We start from the raw sequence: 8,026 nt of genomic DNA, 5'->3' as shown, positions 1-8,026 counted from the left end.
AGAAGCTCGTGTAGTCTTCATGGGGTGCTGCAGTCATCTTTTTATAGTTTTTTTTTACATGATAATACGTCTCCCATTCATATCATAAACAATAAAATACAAGTCACGTAAAGACCGACATTACAAAACTGAAAAGATAGCAAAACATCTCTGAGCTTGACACCATCGCCCGTCACCCGCCTCCAAAACTGAAAAGAGAGAAGACATCTTCTTGTAGTCTGTTGGTTGCGCTGCGTCTCATGTAATGTTTTTTACGTCTTGTAATGTACGCACCCACCGTAGACAGATAACCTTGATACATCTAGTCATGTGGGTTTTGCATTGACTTTGAACGAACGTGCCTAGCTAGTTTAACAAGCGAGGAACGTGCCTAGCTAGTTGACCAAGCTATATAGCTAGCACTGAAAGCCTTGGTTAATTACCTTAACAATGGTGCTCACGACGCTTCTCCTCCTGGTGCTCCTGGCCGGCCTCGCTGGCTCGAGCCCTCCGCCGGAGCCTGTGGTCTGTGCCCGCGGCACGGCCGACTGCACTGTCTCCAACGCGTTCGGCTCCTTCCTGGACCGCACCGTCTGCCGCGCGGCCAACGCCACCTTCCCGCGCACCGAGAAGGAGCTGGTCGCGGCCGTGGCAGCCGCGTCGGCGGCCAAGCGCAAGGTGAAGGTGGCCACCAAGCACTCCCACAGCTTCCCCAAGCTGGCCTGCCCCGGCGGCAGCGATGGCACCATCATAAGCACGGAGCGGCTCAACCGGGTGGTAAGCGTCGACGTCGCCAAGGGGCTTATGACGGTGGAGAGCGGCATGGTGCTCCGGGACCTCATCCAGGCGGCCGCCGCGAAAGGGCTCGCGCTGCCGCACTCGCCGTACTGGTCAGGGCTCACCATAGGAGGCCTGCTGGCCACGGGCGCGCACGGCAGCTCGCTGTGGGGAAAGGGCGGCGCCGTGCACGAGTACGTGGTCGGGATGAGGATCGTCACGCCAGCGCCGGCCAGCCAAGGGTTCGCGGTGGTACGGGAGCTCTGCGCCGACCATCCTGACCTCAACGCCGCCAAGGTCTCCCTTGGCGTCCTTGGCGTCGTTTCCCAGGTACGTGAAAAGTCCAACTTGTGTGCGTAACTAGGGGGAAATTTCAACTTATGCATAAGAGAGTCCTCACGTCTCCTGAGAATTAACTATTTCTCAGGCGACTGGGAATTAGCAAATCCATTTTTTTCAAAGAGATATCAGGGATTATACGTTTTTGGTGAAAAGGATCAGATCTATTATAAAAGTTTATTGAAAGTACAAAGCATTTCAAACATAATAAATATTATATCAAGACTTCCAGACCACCGAATGACCACTATTGTCGCATGAACGAGCTGCCGACGTGCCGAAAGAATGGATGGGGGCGTGATCTCAAGGGAGAGTAGGTAGATCAACGCCGTGGATTAGCTCCAAGTGTTTCACGCGAGGGAGGGAGGAGGAAAAGAAAGTTTTCCGATTAGCCTACTCTCAAGGTCCCACTCATCTCAGCTTGAGTTATTAGGATTTAGGTGTTGATGCGCCTAACGGCCCAAGGTTAACTCTTGAAGTACTACTAAAGAAATTAGAAATCCAATTAACTAGTTGTGCTAATTTATGGAGTCTATCTAGCAAATTAATTAATCAACTGTTTATCCTAGATTTTTCTTAACAATGCATATATCCAGGTTACATTGGCATTGCAGCCGATGTTCAAGCGGTCGGTGACATTTGTGACACGTGATGACTCAGACATGGCGGAAAAGGCGGCCAGGTGGGGCGACCTCCACGAATTCGGCGACATGGCGTGGCTACCACAGCTCCGCAAGGTCATTTACCGCGAGGATGACCGTGTGACCATCAAGACGGTGGGCGACGGCCTCAATGACCACCTAGGATTCCGCTCCAACCCGACGGCCCCGCTCATTAGCGGCAGAGTCACAATGGAGCTTCTCGAGAAGAACATCAATGCCATCGCCCGGTGCAAGGCGGCAAATGCGACGGTATCGCTATTCGAGACAGTAGCATACGGTTTCACCAACAACGGTAGCATGTTCACTGGGTACCCAGTGGTGGGCTTCCAGCACCAGATCCAAGCATCTGGCGCATGTCTCGGGTAGCCAAGAAGATGCACTCCTCACCTCATGCGCATGGGACCCACGCATCCGGGGAACCTTCTTCTACACCAATGGCTATAGCATCGCGCTCTCTAGGGTACCAGCGTTCATCGCCGACATGCAACAGCTACGTGACCGTAGCCCGCTATCCTTTTGTGGAATCGACGCCAGTGTGGGTATGCTCCTCCGCTACGTCAAGGCATCCTCTGCCTACCTCGACAAACCAGAGGACTCAATCGACTTCGATATATCCTACTACCGGAGTTACAGCAAGGGCGAGCCCAACCCGCACTATGACGTGCTCGACGAGCTCCAGCAGATGGCGCTGCACAAGTGCAGCGCTATCCCGCACTGGGGCAAGAACCGCAACTTTGCCTTTGAAGGCACAATGGCCAAGCACCCCAAGGCAGACAAGTTCCTGGAGGTGAAGCAGAGGTATGACCCGGATGGGATCTTCTCTAGTGAGTGGAGCGACCAGGTTCTCGGTATCAATGGGAGCCCGGCCATCTTCGAGAAGCATTGCGCCATCGAGGGGATGTGCATCTGCTCAGATGACTCACACTGTGCACCAGAGGAGGGCTACTACTGCCTCCCAGGGAAGGTGTACACGGACGCGAGGGTCTGCTCGTTCCAACCCGCTTTCTGATGTGTTTAGAAGGATACTTTTGTGAACATGATGTTTTCCCTTTCCTGGTTCATTGTGGCATGTGGTGACAAAAATAAATCTTGTCCAATGTGAAGTTGCTTCTTCACCAGGACGCATGTTGGTTGGTTTGATACAATAGTGTTTTCCATTTTGGTTTATGTTTTGTTGTAACTCTGTTATGTTATCCTTCGATGCAATCCTGATCCCAAGTTAATTAGGATGCTCGTATGAAAAACAACTTTGAAATTTTGACATGTTGATCTTGTTTTCTTGCAATTAGTTTTACTTCGGCCAATCAATTGTCCCAGTTTCTTGCAGGTAGTTACCGAACCGGAAATTGAACCGGAAAGGTTGTCGGTTCAGGTTTTTACCGGTCTGACCGCCGGTTCACCGGTTCGATTGTCGGTTTTTTAAGAAATAAAATAATATATGTTGATTAACATATGTGCTAATATGATGTGAAACAATGGTCAAATAACATTATATCCATGTAGTGGACAACAAAGTAGCACAACCAAGTTGGTTATTAGGCCATGGACAGGCCCCGCGTATTGCTCACATGACCTTGGATCTAATCACGATTTCCCAATTTCTATTAAAACATTTTTTCTGGTTTTTCCCGGTTCAATGGCCTGGTTTTTTCACTAGTTTTTCAGAAAACCAGCCGGTTCGACCGGTTTTCTCTGGTCTGATTGCAGAACGGTCTTATTAGCATAAAAAACCACGGATGCTGTCGGTTCCGGTTTTTTCCGGTTCGACCGCCGGTCCGGTCCGTTTTTTAAACTATGGTAGCAAAGGCTCATCTCAGTCTCACCAGCGTATAATTGTCACCTTGTACCTTTTTCTCGAAAGTCCAGTCACGCCCTGTGAAACCAATCCCACATAAGACGCATACATCGACCGCCTCACGAAACCCCATATCATCGCTGATGAATTTTAACAAGTCACAATGGGATAAATTTATTAAGTCCCGCATTGTTGGGGATATCCCCACAGTCACAATGGGATAAATTTAATTTGAGCATGAAGTCACATGTTTCACTGTTTGAGTTTCAAACTATTATTCTAAAAAACAATAATTATTTAGTAACACTAATATTTCTTCAATAAGTAGTTTGACCAGATTTGACCAAAATTCAAAAAATTGAAATAATTATTTAGTAGACACTAATATTCTTGAATAATTATGTAGTAACACTAATATTTCTTAAATAAGTAGTTTGACCACAGTTTGACCACAGTTTGACCAGATTTGACCAAAATTCTAAAAAACTGTAATAATTATTTAGTAACACTAATATTATTGAATAATTATTTAGTAACACTAATACTTTTTGAATAAGTAGTTTGACCAAAGTTTGACCTGATTTAACCAAAATTCAAAAAAAATTGAAATTTGAGCATAACTTTTTTTTCTTTTAGAATTTGAGGATTCTAAAAATTTGCAAACAGGCCGGAGGCCGTCAAAATCGGATGCGGATTTTTGTGCTGAACATTTTGATATATTATACGTTTTTTCTGACATCGTATACAAAAGTTATAGCCGTTTACATTTTCCCTACACTTTTTGCAAAACATGTCCAAATTTAAGTTTTTAAATTTTCATAACTAGTACATGTAGTAACATAACTACATCTGGAAGGATTTTAATTTTTGAAGTTTTTATCATTTTCTTTTTGCTTTTTACAAAACTGAAAAGGCGATCCACAGGGGGGGTAGAGTTTGAAAATGGGACCTTTAGTACCGGTTGGTGGCTCGAACCGGGACTAAAGGTCTAACCTTTAGTACCGGTTGGTGCCACGAACCGGTACTAATGGGCATCGCACCCTTTAGTCCCGGTTCGTGGCACCAACCGGGACTAAAGGTCCCATTTGAACCGGGACTAATGCCTGTACGGTGCCCTAGCCGCTCGAACCGGGACTAATGCTCACATTAGTCCCAGTTCGTAATGCAACCAGGATTTATGCTCTTTTCTGGCCGAACCAAAGTCCTATTTTCTACTAGTGAGGGGAGAGTATACACATGATGGACTAGTTTTTTTTTGGAAAAGGAGGCTTACCCCCGCCTCTACATCCGAAAGATGCATGCGGCCATATTATTAAGAAAAGCGAACAAAAACATAGTCTTAGATCTAGTACAGCTCGCAAACAGAGCAAAAAAATACAAACTCATTGCCACAACCGGCAGGATAATAGGACAAGATCGCTAAACATCTATCCTATTATGAGACCGCCATTCAAACTGGTTGAAGATACCCCGTGCTACCATTTCCCACTGGTTGAACCCAGTAACCAAAGGCTCCCTGGAGTCCAGAGGAGTGAGTAATAACCACGTACGGATCCATACTGTAGCTCTGAAGATAACCTGCAAAAAAGTTGAAATGTGTTGTCTGTTAAAGATCATATCATTCCTGCAGTTCCACACAGCCCAAAGAAGCGCGCATATTCCGATTCGAATACGGCCACAGTAATATGATCCAGTCCAGTTAGCCACGTCCCAAATAACGCATCAATACTAGCTGGAGGCATAATATTAAAGGCTATATGGATGGTACGCCAAAGTAATTTCATGAGAGGGCAATCTATGAAGAGGTGTTATATTGTTTCATCTTGATCACAAAAACAACATCATGCACTACCTATGCACCGTCGCTTTAATAAATTATCTTTGATAAGGATTACTTGCTTGTGGACAAACCACATGAAAATCTTGATACGCAAGAGAACCTTAACTTTCCAAATATGTATCGATTTTGGGATTGTGCCAGAATTAATTAGATTCATATACATTGATTTGACCATAAACACTCAGCTTCTAGTTAACTTCCAGAGTAAGGAGTCTGGGAGAGTTGAACATCCATCAACCTCCGGACCAAGTGTAACCAGGAATTCCAATGCTCCCCAACTAAAGACCTCCTAAACTGGATATTTAAGGGTACTGCATGTAAGAGCATCTCCAGCCGCGCCCCCAACAGCCCCCCCCCCCCCCAGGCCACTTTTTCGGCGCCGGCGCCGAAACAACGCCCCAGTGGCGCCCCCAGGACGCCGAAAATCGCCGTTTCGGCCCATTTTTGGGCCCGGCGATCACACGCCGAACCCGGCGCACTGGGGGCGAACGGGGGCTCCGGCGCAAGGGAAAAGCGCGGCTGGCCCACATCGTCAGGTGGAAAAGTCAAGTTTTTCTTCCCCGACTCGCCTCCCACCCCCCGCGCTCTCGGCCGCCACTAGCTGTATCCCGGCGTCGCCCGCCGCCCTTCACCGCTAGATAGCCAATCCCCGCTGGAAAAAGAGCAGAGGTTCGTCGAGGCAGCCCCTCCAGCAGCAGCTGGGCGTTTTTGCCGCCGTCTCCGGCCGCGGAGGGGCAGTTTAGTGGCGGGTACACGCCCACCGGGCGCAAGCTGTTTGGCGATTTGCCTGCCTCGCGATGGACTCGGACGACGAGGAAGCGCTTGCCGCGCTGCTGGAGGAGGAAGCCGAGGCCGACGTCCAGGAAGAAGAGCATCTCATGGTGCTCGCCGCCCTCGCCCAGCTGCTGGCGAGCAATGAAAAGCCGCGGCGAGGTGGCTCGGCGCCGGGGCGGGTGAAAGCAAAGAACCGGCATCGTCTCAAAGGCTACTGCATGCTCTACTCCGACTACTTCGCCGATGCTCCACTTCACGGCGACAAAACATTTCGGTGCCGTTATCGGATGAGCCGAAATCTCTTCCTCGGGATTGTGAATTCCATCCGGGAGTTCGACAGCTACTTCAGGTGCAAGATGGATTGCACCGGCAAACTTGGATTCACCTCAATCCAGAAGTGCACGGCGGCGATGAGGATGCTTGCATACGGAGCTCCCGGTGATTCACTCGACGACTATGGGCGCATGGCCGAGTCCACCACCATTGAGTGTTTCTACAAGTTCTGTCGGGCAGTGGTGGCAGTGTTTGGACCGCAATACTTGAGAACACCCAATGTGGAAGACACTGCTCGGATCCTAGCACAGAATGCAGCAAGAGGATTTCCTGGGATGCTTGGAAGCATCGACTGCATGCATTGGAAATGGAAGAACTGCCCATTTGCTTGGCAGGAGATGTACAAAGGCGCCAAAGGCGGCTGTAGTGTGGTACTTGAGGCGGTGGCCACACAGGACCTCTAGATTTGGCACTCCTTCTTTGGTATGCCAGGAACTCACAATGACATCAACGTGCTGCAGTGCTCCTTTGTCTTTGCCAAACTTGTTGAAGGTCATTCTCCTCCGGTGAACTTCGAGGTCAATGGGCGGCACTACAACAAGGGGTACTACCTAGCTGATGGCATCTATCCGAGATGGTCTACATTTGTGAAGACTATCTCAAACGTTGTGCCAAGAGGCAAGAAGTCCCACTTTGCCAAGGTGCAAGAGGCTTGCCGGAAGGATGTCGAGCGGGCATTTGGTGTGCTCCAATCTCGATTTGCTGTTGTCCGGTACCCTGCTCAGACCTAGTCGAAAGATCAAATGTGGGAGATCATGACTTGCTGTGTCATCTTACACAACATGATCACCGAGAGCGAGCAAGAAGAGCCGGTGTTTGACACTGAACCATACTACAGGCAGGGTCCTCTAGCCGAAGTTGCTCACCAGCTACCGGCAACCTGGACTGCCTACCTCAGTAAGCGTCAGAAGATCCGAGACCCACGGGTGCATCATCAACTGCAGCAGGATCTGGTGAAGCACCTATGGAGGCTCAAGGGCGACGCCGGGCGCGACGTGTGATGAAATATGAGTTTTTATTTGTTGAACTATATAATTTGTATTGAACTATTTGTTGTTGCACTATTTTGTTGAACTATTTGATTTTCTGTGATGAACTAGTAATAAAAAAAATATTTATGTTGGTAACTGAACGCCGAGCCACGACGAACCACGCCGAATATGGGTCTATTCTCGCCCATATGGGTCCTTTATTCACCGAAAGTGGGCCGAAAACTAGGCCAATATCGGCGACCTGGGGGCGACGGCTGGATGCCCAACCGCCCCCAGCGCCGATTGTATCGCCGACTCACCATGTGTCGGCAGGTGCCACGTGTCGGCTGGCACGCCTGTCGTCACGGCTCAGGGGTCTTTTCTGCCAATTTTATCTAGAGGGGGTCTTTTCGGGCAATTCTGTTGGGCAGTGGCCTTTTTCCACAAAAATTATGATAAGCCCAGCATAGTATTGTAGTGTGTCTTTTTTCTTTTTGACAATTATGTCCCCCTTTATTCATTCATAAAGATCGTAACATTGCTTACAATAAAAGGA

The 8,026-nt window shown here is 48.5% G+C and overlaps 1 pseudogene; it reads left to right on the top strand.

Annotated features, from left to right (window-relative positions):
• The first annotated feature begins 429 nt into the window (after nt 1-429).
• Nucleotides 430-2,766, top strand: LOC123100787 (L-gulonolactone oxidase 2-like; annotated as a pseudogene).
• Nucleotides 2,767-8,026: the final 5,260 nt, after the last annotated feature.

The sequence above is a fragment of the Triticum aestivum genome, chromosome 4D (genome assembly GCF_018294505.1).
Source record: "Triticum aestivum cultivar Chinese Spring chromosome 4D, IWGSC CS RefSeq v2.1, whole genome shotgun sequence".
NCBI lineage: Eukaryota > Viridiplantae > Streptophyta > Magnoliopsida > Poales > Poaceae > Triticum > Triticum aestivum.
The sequence above is the reverse complement of the archived record's forward strand: the minus strand, read 5'-3'. Positions and strand labels throughout refer to the sequence as shown.